Source organism: Pan troglodytes, chromosome 9 (genome assembly GCF_028858775.2).
Source record: "Pan troglodytes isolate AG18354 chromosome 9, NHGRI_mPanTro3-v2.0_pri, whole genome shotgun sequence".
Classification (NCBI taxonomy): Eukaryota; Metazoa; Chordata; class Mammalia; order Primates; family Hominidae; genus Pan; species Pan troglodytes.
In genome coordinates, this window is record NC_072407.2 from 121,671,958 (window position 1) to 121,687,046 (window position 15,089).

A 15,089-nucleotide genomic window follows, 5' to 3' on the forward strand; every position below is an offset into this window, starting at 1 on the left:
GCCGGCGGCGCCGAGGCGCGGCGGGTGGGGGTGGAGTTAGGACCGGGCCGGGGGCGGCGGTGGAGGAGAGGGCGGGATGGAGAATCCCGGCTAGCAGCGTCGGAGCTGGCAGGGCTTCTGCAAGCCCTCTGCTCCCACCCTGGCCCCATTTCACAGACGAGGAAACAAAGGCCCAAAGAAGAGTTCCGCCCGGGACGGAACGTGGCATAGCTCGCAACAGAACCCAGTCTCCGGAGATCCCTCTCCTCTGCACCACTTGGACGTTCCACGGGGAGGCAGCGGTGCGCGGGGCGACGGGGAGCTGCCAGAGAAGTCAGTGGTGGGCATGAGTGGGTGAGACGGGCCCACTGAGGTTTCTGGTAGAGTTTCTTTTCTAATCCCTGCTCCCTTCGGGGGTTCCTTTTCCAAAAATTGAAGCACCCCGCGCCCCGCCCTTGCCCAAACATAGCCTGAAAACGAGCTCTCCTCCAGTTTCCAGGACCTTAGTTTTGAGAGATTTGTGGGATTCCCGCGAAAGTGGATCGTCCAGTCAGTGTCCCTGGCAGGGCAGGGACTCTCCGCCCCATCCCGTTCACCACCCACCACATCCGGGTGTGGTAGGATTTCTGCCAAGGCGACTGCGCCCTCCGGGCCTGCCCTCTTCCCCTTACTCTGGTCCTCCTATCCCCATCCCCTCCCCCTGGGGGAGGAAGACAGACAGAGTTTCCCACTAAGGAGAGCCGAATTCTCCCCAGACCCTGGCCGGACACTGCTCCCTCTACCCTTTGCCCAGCCCTCTAGGCGGGCAGGAGCAGAGGGGAAGTGGCTGTTTCTGATAACACGTAAATTCTGGTTCCTCACTGGAGAAGGGGCAAAGACAGCGCCATATTCCCACTGTCTGGAATCCGGCCCTGGAGTGTCTCGGTTTCTCGCGGAAGTAGTCAGATCTGGCATTGTCATGAACACTCACCCACTCACTGTATGGTCTTTTACATTTAACAAATGTAACCTGGGCTTTCTTTGTGTCAAAACACAGCGCCTGGCTTGGGGATACAGAGACATCATCATTGTCCTGAAGGAACTCAATCTAGTTGAAGGGTGGGGGAAGACAGACATAGAAACGGATGTCGTAAACAAATATTTAATATGGGATTGTGTGGGTTTGGTGGGTCACAGAAAAAGTGCCCAGTTTAGCCCGGGGTGGGGTTGGTGTAAAGGCTTCAGGGAAGTGAACACAGGGTCTCGGTGAGTCATCTATCAGACCAAGGTAAGTGCTGGAGGGCAGAGATATAAAAGAGACTGGATTTAAGGTAGAGGGTCAGCACGAGCAAAGGAATGAAGGTAAGCAATGGTCAGGTGAGTAGGGGGCCCACAAAGGGTTGACTGGTTTAGCCTGAGCCTAAGACTTGAGGAAAGGAGAGGTCTGCAGATTCGTGAATCATGCCCGGTAGCTGCTACGAGGGTTTTAAACTGGGGAACACGCTATCAGATTTAGTTTGTGGCAGCTGGGAATCTCCCATCTGGCTGCTGAGTGCTTTAAGGGCCAGGGTTGAATTGAATTCATTGTGGTGGCCTTCAGCTCTGTGCCAGGCACATTGTAGGAGCTGAAGGCATGGTTTGAAGGGGCAATCCCAGATGTACCAAGGTCTTCTTGTTCCCTGCTCTTACCCTCCCATCCTCTCCATCTTTTATTTTAATTTAATTTAATTTAATTTAATTTTATTGAGACAGAGTCTTGCTCTGTTGCCCAGGCTGGAGTGCAGTGGCGCGATCTCAGCTCACTGCAACCTCTGTCTCCCAGGTTCAAGTGTTTCTCCTGTCTCAGCCTCCCGAGTAGCTGGAATTACAGGTGTGTGCCACCACGCCCGGCTAATTTTTGTATTTTTAGTAGAGATGGGGTTTCGCCATGTTGGCCAGGCTGGTCTGGAACTCCTGACCTCAGGTGATCCGCCCTCCTTGGTGTCCCAAAGTGCTGGGATTACAGGCATGAGCCACTGTACCCGGCTGCACTCTCTCCATCTTTAGGTCAGGCTTCTTTGATCCTCTGATCTTAAATGAGCTTCCAAAGAGGGTGCGGCCAGCAGGGAAGATGTGGCTGCCTGGGGATTGGTTGGGTGGAGAAGATGGAAGCAAGTAAGTGATATAGTATGGTTGTTCACTCATCATCTTTAAACAAGCAGGGAAGGTTGCTGGGGGAGGGGACATTTAACTGAGACCCTGAAGGACAGATCAGATTTGGACCAAAAGAGGCAGGAGAGAGACTCCTAAGTGGAAGGAACAGCTTGTACAAGAACATGGAGGTGCGCGGAGGTGGGAGAGGTGACACCTGTGTTAGGACAGTAGGCATTCCAGTTTGTTTTGCGTTTTAGAGATGTATAAGAGAAAGGGACAGGTAGGCGCAAACAGAAGGCAAAAGGACCAGAAGATTTCCTTTAGTGACAGGGAAGAAACACAGGACCAAGCATGCAGGAAAGCAGGCTTTGGTTCCTGCTCTTAAGCTGTGAGCCCAGGAGTCACTCTTGCTTCTTACCTCTTCCTGAACCACCATGTTCCAATTTTGTTGATTCTGCCCCTGAGATATATATATATATATAGTCTAGTGACATTGATATGCCCCTGATATGCCCCTGAGATATATATATATCATATATATATAAAGTCTAGTGACATTGCTCCATTTCTCCTGTTATTAATCTAGTCCATGCACTCATGATTTCTACCTGGTCTTTACAATACTTTCTGACAGTATAGCCAGTCTGCACTGAGATGGGGAGTAAAATGTAACGGTCCAGCACATGGAACTCTGGAGAGCTAATCTGCCTGGATTGGAATTCTTAAACTCCAGCTCTGACACCCAATAGCTATGTGTCCTTGGGCAAGTGACTTAACTTCTCTGTGCTCAGGTACCTTCTCTGTAAAACAGGGAGAAATAAGAGCACCTACCTCTTGAAGTTGTGAGGATTAAATGAGCCTTGAGCCAAACATGTGAAGTGCATGGAACAATGCCTGGTGTACAGTAAAAACGGTCTAAGTATTAGTCATCATTATTATTGTCATCTGTCTCTCCACATCCAGCTTTCCCCTTCCTGAAAATGGTTTATATATATTTTACAAGCTTTATTTTGAAATAATTTTGGATTTGCAATAGAGTTGCATAAATGGTACAGAGTTTTCATACGCCCTTCATTCATCTTCCCTGAATGTTAACATCTTATAGAACCATGGTACATCTATCAAAACTAAGAAATTAGTGTTAGTATAATACTATTAACTGAACTACAGAATTTATTCAGATTTCCCCAGGTTTTTTCCCACTAATGTCTATTTTTTGTTCCACAATTTAATCCAGGATACAACATTACATTTAGTAGTGGGTTATTTTCAAATGCAGATGGTCAATGCCCAGGAACAATTTCTTGGCCTGCCAGACTCTGAGACCAGTGTCAAGTCCTCAACAAGGCCTAAGGGGCCCATGCCTGCTTCTGCAGCCTCATCTCACCCTGCTCTGAGGCTTCAAGGAGGAGCCACTGGGATTTCCAATCATCCCCTGCTATCGACTTTGCATACTTGGGACCACTTTCGTGATGGTTTATAGTGCCTCATTCACTCCCCATTAGACTGTCAGCTCCTCCAGGGCAGGGATCATGTTGCTGTTGTTCTCTGCTATATCTCTAGCACCTAGAACATGCCTGGTACCTGATAGGCTTGTAATGAAAATGTGTTGATTAACTCACATCCTGTGCCACTTTCTGCCAATCACTTCCCCTCTCTGGACCTCAGTTTTCTCATCTGCAGACTGAGGAGTTTAATTTGTTCACTGGTTTTCCAGTTGTGTTTTGGAAACCCTAGAATTTCCTGGGCTCAACAGGAGCCATATATAAAGAGCATGTGTTTTCATGTGCTTGAAAATTGGGCTTCTGAGAAAGATATCTCTTAATGGATTTTGAAGATTCTGCTGCTTAAAAAGGTTTGAAAACGTGACAGATTATTGTATATTATGAATTACATATAGTTGCGTGATTTTACAACTCCATTATTTATTTATTTATTTATTTATTTATTTTTGCAGGCAGTGGGGAGCCATGGAAAGTTTCTGAACAGAGAAGCACTTATTGGGAACTGTCAGAGCTATGCTTCAGGAGATGAATCTGGCAACAACGTGGGTAGGATGGACAGATGATGATTGGTCAGTGAAGGAGGAGGGGAGTGAGGAGAGAGGGTTGTCATGGAAGCCAAGTGAGAAGAGGATTTAATAGAGGAGGTGGAGGAGGTTGCTAACAGTGTCTGATGCTGCAGAAAGCAGGTGGGGATCAGAAGGGGTCTTTGGAAGCAGTGGCAAAACCACCAGTGACCTTTGAGAGAGGGATGTTGGTGACTAGGCAGGGGCTGAACCCAGATCAAAGTGGGAGGAGGAGCAACTGGAAGGTGAAAAAGCAGAGGCAGCAGGTATCCTCTCTGCTTTTGAGAAGTTTGGTGGTGGATGGAATGAGCAAGGTGGATGAGAAGCTCGGAGAGGGTTAGCAAGACAGACCAAGAGGCTTATTTTCTCCTTTTTCTTCGGAAATCAAAAGCTACTGAGCATCTTGTAGTCAGAAGGAAAAGAGCTAGTGGACAGTGAGGGAGTGGAGAAGCAAGTGTAAGAAGTGAAATAGGGTGTCATTTATGGAGCAAGTCCTGGGTTGGGGGGCACTGGGGGTGGGAAGGGGTCAGCCTTGGAAAGGAGAAGACCCATCTTTCTCTGAGCCTGGAGGGAAGGTGAAGAGAGTAGTGAAGGTAGAAGTTTTGGGGTGGAGTAGTGAAGGGGGGAAGTTTATAATAAGGTCATTGCAGTACAGTGGGAGCTGAAGTTATCTGCAGAGAGAGGTTGGAAAGCGGCTTCAGACTTCACAATTGAGAAGGCCAAAGGGAGTGTTAAGTGGGGTATGACTACCAAGCTTCCAAAATCTATAGGGAGAAAGGAGCAAGCATCATCTGTGTGTCTTCATAGGGAAAAGTCAGGACCAATGGGCATATTTTTGGGGGAGGTAGATTTCAGTTTAATCTAGGCAAGACTGTTGAGGGATCTTAGTTGACCGACAATGGATTGACCTCCCAGTCACTTTTCAGACTCAGGCTGCAAGCTCGTTCATAAGGCATGCTGTGCATGGGCTTCTTGCCCTGGCATGGAGCATGGATGCAATGAGGTCCATGTTCCCTCCTGGCCCTGAGACTTGATAACTGCAGGAATGACAGCCCACTTGAAGAGCAGGCAGTTGGGCTCACCTTTCTCACCCACCTCAGGGCTGGAGGCATGAGGTGGGGAGACTAGACGAGATCAGCCCTGGGGAACGTACCATCCCTAGGAAACTCTCCTCTGAGCCCTCCCTTGACTTCCACAGGTTCTTTCAGAGAGGCGGCTGTTGGGCTTGGAAAAGGCCCAAAGTCCATACAGTAATGACTTCCCCTCCTGGTCATATCCCAGGCCCCTCTGTGTCATTCAGAAATTGGCTAATAAAGTTCACTTTGATGTGAGAGGAGCCCTATTAAGAATTCCCCAAGATTCCCCAATCCCCTGAAATCTGTCAATAGGAGAAGATATGTTGGAGTGGCATGCTGGATGGGGGTCACCCCCTTTTGTGTCCCCAGTCCTTACCCTGGTGTCAGTTGAGGCTGAGAGCAAGGGGAGAGGAAAGGAGGAGGAATCCCATGAAGAAAGTATGGCTGAAGCCTTAGCCAACCCCGAAGAGGACCCAGCTGGCATGGCTACCCTCTTGCCCTAACCTGAGGCCAACCTCACCTCAGGCAGTGCTCCCAGGGTAGATGGGAAGCCACAGCACCTAATTACTATGATCATCACGCTGGTGGCTGTGGTGATTATGATGGTGCCTCTGTATCCCACAGCGCTTAGCAACATTTAATTACTGTTATTCCTATGGAGATCACTGCAGAGTCTTGGCTGCCATTGCTCTTGGGGATGGAGCAACTACACACAGCTGCACCCACTCCCCAGTCCAATGATCCACTGTGTTGAAGTGCTGCCAAGATGGTTAACAGACACCAGCCTCTCCCTTGTGGGCCATGGTGTCCCAGCGATCTGCATGGCTTTTGGGGCTGAGCTCTGAGAGGTGATAGGAAGGCCCAAGTTCCATCTTGAACCATCTAACTCTCCAGAAAGAAGGGAAATTGTTCTATGCCTTGTGTCTGGTCAGAAGGCCCTCAGTATACTTCTGTGAATCATGACGTCCCAAATCCTAAAGAATTCTGGTTGTGAGTGGAGGCGGCATTCCTGATTAGGGATGGGAGCACTTAAAACTCAACGGTGATACTGAGAAGAGGGTTTCATCGAGGATCCGCATAGACCAGAGAGCTTAGGTCATGAAGATGGGAAGGGACGGAGTGGAGCTTCTGTGTGGAGCATGCCTTATGTAGAAAGATGAAAGGGAAAAGGGCTTTGAGAAAGGAAGATACTCAACCTCCCACCCACACTTTCCTCCCTTTGATGATGCTCTTATATCCAGGGATGGGTGTTATGGTCAGGATAATTATCAGGATGGACTACTTGTCTAGAGGAACCAGATTTTTCTTGCAAGTTATGTGAAAACCAAGAAATAGAAGGTATTGTTAGGGAAGAGCAGAGTTCCTGGATCAGCCCAACCCCAGCAGAAAAAGCTCATGGTTGATGCCTGCCTGGGAGTGGGGATGTAAGGCTCGGGCTGTGGAGCTGTGGGTCTTGACTCTTTGGTCTCAGACCTTTTCGGGATCTGATGAGCACTGTGTCCCTGAAAACTGCACATACGCACAAGGACAGTGTTTGCATGGCAACTTGCTGAAGCCCAGCTGGGGCCTTGAGTTAGGAATCCCTGCTGAAGAAGGAGTGCTTTGGGAAGGAGGCAGCCCTGAGCCCAGACTCCCTGTGATCTGGGCTAATGACTGATGCTAATGACATGGAGAACCCCAAATGAGGAAAGTCCAACCCAGACACTTCTATAATATGAAGTGAAAAGAACAAGTATTATCCATAGACTGCATTATAATTCTGTAAAAATGTACACTTATAAGGAGAAAAATGTGAAGGTGACATGGAGAAATGAAAATAATTTGTGGGTGAAGAGTTTTTATTTTATTTAAAATTTACTTTAATATCATTATGAGGCTACTTTAATAATAGATTTAATTTTATTTCTCTATTATGTAAAGTGCTTTTCCTGAAGAAATGAGCTTTCAAATTATATTTGATTTAGGTTAATATTAATGCCCTGTACATCCTGAGTACATGTTTCCAGAAAGAGGTGATCCAGGAGGCTGCCAAGTGGCCTGCAGGTGACATCCGGAGGGCAGAAAATGCCCATGCAGGTAACTGAATTCTGAGGAACATGAGACCACGTGCTACCCAGGAGGCAGCCAAGGGAGAGGATGCTGTGTTCTGGAGTTAGGTCTGAGTCCTGGACCTGCCATTTACTAACCGTGAAACCTGGAGTTTACCTGGGGCTGAGGAGGGGGTGGTTCCCAGGACACGGGACTTTCAGTGCTAAAACTGGGAAGGTCCTAGGCAAAGTGGGACAAGTTGGTCACCCTATTAATGAGCTATTAATACCTCTCTCAGCCTCAGTCTCCTCACTTGTAAGATGACACTGACGACTCCCAGGATCTTTGTAAAAGCATTTTGTATGCCATCTTCATACCTGTTGGGGATGATGATTATCATTGGTAGAGTGGGATGGAGGAGGGGAGTGGGGAAGGGGGTGCTTCTCCCCAGCCTTGAGATCTGAGAGACCAAGAGCCTGTCTGGATGGGTATCATGATTTGTATATGGAGAGCTTAAGACAACTGGTCTCTCACAACTGGCTTTTAACAATAATTCATTCAAGAAATGTGTATGGACCACCTACAATCAGATCTGTGCTAGGCATTTGGATATTCCGTGAATGGCTGCAACACGCTGTCTTCCTTCCTGGGACCAAAGTCTAATGGGGGAGGCAAGGATCCATAAGGAAGTGGACAGCAAGGAAAGCTAGGGACTTCAGGAATGTCAGGTGTGCAGGGACCCTTCCCTAGTCTAGGGGGTCAGGAAGGGTCAGGGCATGTTCCTGCAGAGATGAGTAGAGCTCCCTTGAGGGATGAGGACTGGCTGGCCAGGGATGTCATGTTGTAGAGAAATCAGGCACAGGAGAAGACAGCAAGAAGGCCCAGAGGCTGGGTGCTCCGAAGGACTGAGAGTAGTTCATTCAGTCTGGCTGGTGCGGTGCCAGAGGTGAGTGTTAGAGAGGGGCCTGGGGAGTCACGTGCCCATGTCATGAGGGCCTTTGTGCTGCATTATGGAGTTTGGACTTCATCCTGAGGGTCACAGGGAGCCGTGCATGGTAGGGCTGTAGCCCAGCAAGCGTGTTTTATACCTGGCCACTCAGCAGCCCCAACCCGTATTGTGCTCAGATGGCATTCCTGGTCCAGGCACTGGTTTGCCTGTTCGGCCCAGGTCCTCTGGGCTCTGTCTGTCTTGCTCTAAGGCTCTGAGCCTAGCCCATCTGTGGAGCGCTTCTGCAGCTCCAAACCTGGTGTAGTCAATCTGGACATTCCCCTGGCAGGGGTCTGCTGCCTGGCACAGACTGTGACTCCAGAGAGCAGAGTGGCACTCCCTCCCAAGCATGCTGCTGTCACCACAGTGTGTCTGTGTGGGTTTGATGGCTGCGTGGCAATGGCGCTCAGGGCATGCCGGGGGCTCACACAGCCCAGGCAGCTGATGATTAACAAACAATTATACTAATCGGCCTAGGAACAGGAAGGCAGGTGTGCACCCCTATGCATGTGAATGCACACACATGCATGCGCACACACATTCAGATTCACTGACATTTATGCCCATCCTTTCATTGAAACTCAGACGAGCACATGGAGAGATTCCCTGCTACCTGGATGAGATGAATAGGCATTGCGTTAGTTTACATGCCATTACCTTCATCAGAGACATGCCCTTTCACCACTGACACATGGATGTCACAAGTGCTATATACACAGCCTCACATAGATGCCCGCACACCTACACTGGCCCAGACCCCTTCTCATGCCTTTACAAACACATTACAAGAATTAAAAAGGAGCATCCATATCAAGTGTCTAGCACAATGCCTGGCATATAGGACTATTATATTCTATTTTAATATGCTATTATTATATTAAGACACTTTAATATGTGCACATGTACTGATATACTCATAGATGCACACACATTGCCCCATACATTCTTTTAAACCCAGGTGCACACACAAGAGCTCGACCCTTCCGCAAACTGACACATACACTTCCGTGTACACAAACAAGCTCACTCTCAAAGACGTGCAGGTTGCCATAATGTGTTTTCCCATTTGCACCTACACACAATCACCACCGCAATAATAATAATAGCAAAACCAGGGTGGATGATTGCTTCATATTTTTCAAAGGGCTTTCAGGCCTGTAATCTCATTTGATCCTCGCAGCAGCCCTGTGAGACGGGTGGGTGGAGCAGGCATTATTACCCCAGGTTTATGGTTGAAGCAACAGAAGCTAGAGGGGTGAAGTTCGCCATCTGGGAGGCGGCCTGAAACTCAGATCTGACTTCTTGGTAGTGAGCTTCCCATGCCTATTTGACAACTTCCAGCCCTCACTACAGAAAGCAGCAGCCAGGGCAGGGGCCTGCTAGATTCTTGATTCCTGGTCAAAACATTTCCCCGAGTCAACCCCAGCTGAGAAGTGGGAATTGGAGGCTGATAAAGGGAAACCGCCATCATTAGAAATCCCATAAATTCTCATTTACAACTCCCTGCCAGATGAAAGGAGCAATTGACCGTTGGAGGGAAAAGCAAATACCGATTTCCTTTAGGACTGCCCAGCCTCAGACAGCTGGTCCTGGAAGGTCCTGAGGGTGGGGGGATCCTGTTCCATCAGGGCTGTCCTCAACTCTGTGCACTTTCTCTCCCCTCTGTCTAGGTCCACATGTGGGTCCTTAAGCCCCTCGAGGAAAAGGGAGGAGAAAAGGACAAAGAAGGCTCTCCCTTTCCCTTGGATCCCCTTCTGCTCCCACATGCCTAGTGGGAGCCTCCCTCTTCTGCTTGAGCCTTCAGGACAGGTTCAGGACCCTGTCTCCTACCTGGCTGGGCCAGAAATGAGGAACATGTTGCAAGCCCTCCTCCACCTGACTTGCCAAGTCCATACAGGCTGGGGCCTTAGATCCAACAACTTAGAAAGGTAATGAGGGCAGCTTCCTTCAAAGGGCCATGTTCAGTGGGGAGGTTGCCTGATGATGAATGGAGAAGTGGAGTGATGGCCCCTTAATCTGCTTCTGATGCTGCTGCTGCTTCACTCTGGTTTCATCATTATTGTGTGCCTTAGTTTCTCTATCTGCAAAATGGGAATAGTAACACCAAACTTACAGTGCTACTGCGAGGTGTGTAAAGTCCACGGCACAATGCCTGGCACAATGCTGGGCCCCACAGGGTCAGGCCCTGTTGCCTGCCTGGGCAGCTTCTGGAGGAATGCCTCCACTGCCAGGGCTGGAGGGGTGGTGTGGCAAGAGATGCCTCCCCAGCCTCCTGGGTGTGCCAGCTGTGGCTAGGAGGGAGGGGCAGGGAGGGGACATCTGTTTGACACTCTTATCAGCATCCATTACCTGGTGTGTATTTTCCCAGGAGCTGATTACATTACAGCATGTGTTGATAAACATTTGGAGTCGGAGTACAGAGGAAACTGAGCAGAATGTTAAGCGGGTGGTGCTTTGGTCAGGAGATGCAGAGAAAGGGCTGGCTGTGATGAGCTGGGAGTGGTGATGAGGACCCCAATCTGGAGGCTTCTTCACCTGCCCAGCCCCTTTCTCTTTCTGATCTCCCTCCACCCTACTGCTCTGGCCCTAGCAGGGCATCCAGACGTGGTCCTAGAGGCAGGCTGTTATAGCAGAAGAGGTATGGGACTTGGGCCTGAGGCGGTTATGGGGTCCAGTCCCAGCTCTGTCATAAACTGGCTCTTGGCACTCTGGGCCAGTCTCTTACTTCCCTGGGCCTCAATGTCCTGCTCTGTAAAGTAGGCTTAACATCCACTCCACAGAGTGGACCGAAGGTTAAAGGAGTAACCATGCACCATGCCCCGCACATAGAATTAAGCGCTTTGTCTCCAGGCTCTTTTCCTGTGGTCCCCAGTTTACCCCCGAAAAATGGTCAGTCTTGCCTTGACTGTGCCTCGGATGTTAGACTACTGCTCTTATTTCTATTTTGAACTAAGAGGAAGTGATTTATGTTCTTCATAAGGCAAACACCCCTATTTCCAACCTTAGTTAGGGCTGGAGCAGGCAACCCAGGGCGAGGGTTGACTCTTCTCCCCTTTTTCTACACCTGTGCACGTGCAAGACAGCTGTAGCTAGGGAATTATTTGTGTAGTTATCTGCCTGATGTCCTTCCCCCACTAGTCCATAAACTCCCTGAGGACAGGTCACAATTGAGTGTCTGAAGTCCAGCCCAGGGCCTGGCACTGGCGGGAATGAATGACTCTCCCCCATTTGATTGGTCTGGCGCAGAATGGTCAAGATAACCCATCTCGGGGTTCTGTGCTGTCGAATTCCACGGTTGTTTCTGAACTTAGTGCACTGGGTATACCTCTCGCTTGGCCTTTGCCATAGATGACCTTGGATTCACTTTTCCTGTGGGGTATCTCTCTAGTCTCTCTGAGGTTTGGGCATTTAGACCTTCAAGAGAAGGATGTGCACCTGTCCCTCTGTCCGACTGTCCAATTCAGTGGGCATGGACAAATGCACGAATGAATGAGACTGCGGGAATGCTGCCCCCACCTCCTCTCCGCCTCCCCACCTCGCCTCCAGGTACCCTGGGCGCCTGGGACCCTGCGGGGCCTCCTGGAGGCGGGACGGGCACGGCGCCACCTAGCGGTCGTGGGCCGCGGAGAGAGCGTCCCTGTCCTTCCCCGTGTGGGACCTGCAACCGCCCCATAGCGCAGAGTCCGGGAGGCTCCAGCCACCGCCTCTGTGGGCCCCATTCTCTAGGTCCGCAGAGGGTAGAGACACTCGGGGGAACGTACTTTTACTGGGGTACGGGGAGCCCTGCCCCACGGCTGTCAGCTTGGGTCGGGCGCGCGGGGTGCCCAGGAGGCAGCCTCCCACCCTCCCCCGCACACATCGTTCCAGTCCCTCCGCCACAAAGAGACCATTGATTGGGAAGAGCGGCCGGGTTGTGGTAGGAAGGCTGGTGGGGACACGCACGCACACACACGCGCGCACACAGAGGCATACACACACACACAGGCACACACGCACACACAGAGGCACACGCACACACAGGCACACACACACAGAGGCACACACAGAGGCACACACACAGAGGCGCACACACACACACAGAGGCACACACAGAGGCACACACACCCAGAGGCACACACATGCGCACACACAGAGGTACACACACCCAGAAGCACAAGCACACATATACAGAGGCACACACACACAGAGGCACACACACGCAGAGGCACACACAGAGGCGCACACACACACAGAGGCACACACAGGCACACGCGCACACACACACACAGAGGCACACACAGGCACACGCGCACACACAGGTACACACAGAGGCACACACAGGCACACGCGCACACACAGGTACACACAGAGGCACACGCACACATATACAGAGGCACGCGCACACGCACATGCACACACAGAGGCACACACAGGCACACCCCGCCTCCTGCCGCGCCTGACACTCCGCAGGGCCCGGGGGTGGGTGGGCAGGGGTGCGAGGGGGCGTGAGGCTGGGCGCGCCGGCCTGGGGGGAAAGCCCCGCCTCCCGGATGTCGTCTCTTCGCCCCCTACTAGCTCTTGTCTCCTCCCCAACCCCTCGCCCCACCCCCTGCCTAATTTTTGCCAGTGGATCATCGGCCTTTGGATGAATCCGCAGCAAATGGCTCATTCGGGGCGGGCCCGCCTCCCCATCCCCCCAGTGTGCGGTCTCCTCTCCCCAGCAAAGATGTTCGGTGGCACTTACGGCCCCTTTTTAACACCAGGCGAAGCCAATATTGTTAGGAAGGAAGAACTGCTGTGGCAGCGGCTGCAAAGACAAATCATATGCAGTAATGCATCACGGGCTGAGGGAGGGTCTGAGTGTGCGGCAGCGCGGGCTTATCAGCGCGGAATGGCTAATGGGGGCGCGGCTCCCAGCGGAAGGAGGGCTGGAAACTGTGCGCGGTGCGGCGAGGAGAGGAGAAGGCCAGGGCAGGAGAGTTTAGGCAGCAAGGATTTTCGCAATCTCTCTTCTTATCCTACCCCTAAAAGGAAGCTGCTTGGACCTGAAGGTGGAGCTGAATTTGAGCCTTTGCTGGAGGTGGGGTGCCCGGCCTTTCTACAAACGCCTGCTTGATTCCCTCCGTGATGGGCAAAGGCCTTCCCTCCCACAACACCTGAATTCTGGGCACCCTGATCTTTGGAGGCCAGGACTTTCCCAGGTTCCCTATCAGTCCACCCACATCAGAAGTAGAACGAACACCCTACTATCTAACCCGTTCCTGGCTCCTGCCCCCAGCCCTGCCTCGTAGCTGGCCTGTGGTGGGTGGGGTGTGGCTGGCAGTTGGTACCCGTTAAAAGAGAGCCAGGAGTGATATCTACTTGGTACCTCCCTCAAAGCTCCCGCTCACCACCTGGATGCCTGTGTGCACGCAGGAATTGGCTGGGGGCTGGGGAGAGCATGGGTGGGGGTGCTGGTTTGCTTGGTTTATAACACTTCTTCTTGCTCCTCAATGCCAGGGCAGAGAGTGTGCCCCTGTACATGCATCCTCATTTGTGGGCAAGGCTCTGTCCATGCAGGTGCCTGGAGATGTGGGTTTACTCACACATTCCCAGGCTCTCAGGGTTGGAAGGGACTTTGGAAGAGGCCTTCCCCCTCCTCCCTCACCTGTTCTGCCATATCCATGCCAAATGCTCATCTGGATTCTGCTTGATCACTCCCAGTGACTGGAAGCTCGCTTCTTCCCCAGGCAGCCCATCTCTGCTGACTGCTGGAATACTGAGCTGGAAACTGTGCCAGCAACCTGGACAATTCCCCACCCCCTACCCCATCTGCAAGAAAACCGGACCAGGACAAGATGCCAAAAACACAGCACCCTAAGATAGTTACAGCTCATGCTTACAGAATACCTCCTTAGCCAGGCACTGTACTAAGTGCTTTACGTATCTTCACTCTCATAATCTTCATGAAACTCTATGAGGTCATGTTTGTTGTTATCCCCGTTGTGTTGAAAAGAAAACCGAGGCACAGAGAAGTTAAGACACTTGCCTGAGGTCCCACAGCGAGGAGGTGGCAACACCTGATATACAATCAGGAAGCCTGGCTCTTCCTGAGTTTAATCACCACATTATATTGCAGGCACTGCCCAGAGAGAGAGAGAGAGAGAGAGAGAGAGAGATGGAGACAGAGAGAAAGACACAGAGACAGCACGTAAGAATGAGCAGGCATGAGTGTGTATCTTCACCACCATTTCTGGGAAGCAGAGCCCAGTGGTGTTAGAGGCAGCTGGGAAGACTGGATATGAAATTAAGACATCAGGAATTGCCTTTCTTCTTCCTCCTCCCCACCTTTTCCTTCCCCTCCCACCCCCTTTCTTCTTCATCACCACTGCCCTCGCCTTCATCTGAATTAAAAGCCATCTTCTCAGCACTAGTGTGTTCAGGGGTTCCTTGCAAGCTGGAAACTCCATCTGGGTGCTTCCAGGCCAAGACAGATACATTGGCCTAGACAGACATACGGGCCATACTCACAATGAAGTAGCATGAGATTAATGTGGTTGGTAGGTGGGTAATAAATAGGGAAGATCTGTATTTACGTTCCACACCAGCCAAGGGTTAGGTGGTACACGGTTCAGAAAGTTTTATGTTCAATTTTATGTCTAGACAGAGCTTGAGATGAGGTTATCATTTCTCTTCTAATTAGCGCAAGAAGGCTTCCCCAGGCGCTGCTTTCATGGGTTCTGCTGTCTTGGCTTTGCCATTTGTTCCCAAGAGTGAGACATAGGTGGAGTGGGGAGAGGGAATGAGCACTGGATTGGGAGTCATTATACCTGGATCTTCAACCTTGACTGTGCCACCAGCTTGCCATGATACCATGGAT

General features: G+C 50.9%; 1 long non-coding RNA gene across 1 annotated transcript; it reads left to right on the top strand.

The window, feature by feature from the left end:
* The first annotated feature begins 84 nt into the window (after nucleotides 1-84).
* On the top strand, nucleotides 85-14,639 carry LOC101059011 (uncharacterized). The gene is made up of 5 exons (XR_001707584.3): nucleotides 85-312; nucleotides 4,049-4,142; nucleotides 7,200-7,311; nucleotides 9,922-10,179; nucleotides 13,262-14,639. It is a non-coding gene; the product is annotated as an uncharacterized LOC101059011 (long non-coding RNA).
* The last annotated feature ends 450 nt before the right edge of the window (nucleotides 14,640-15,089 follow it).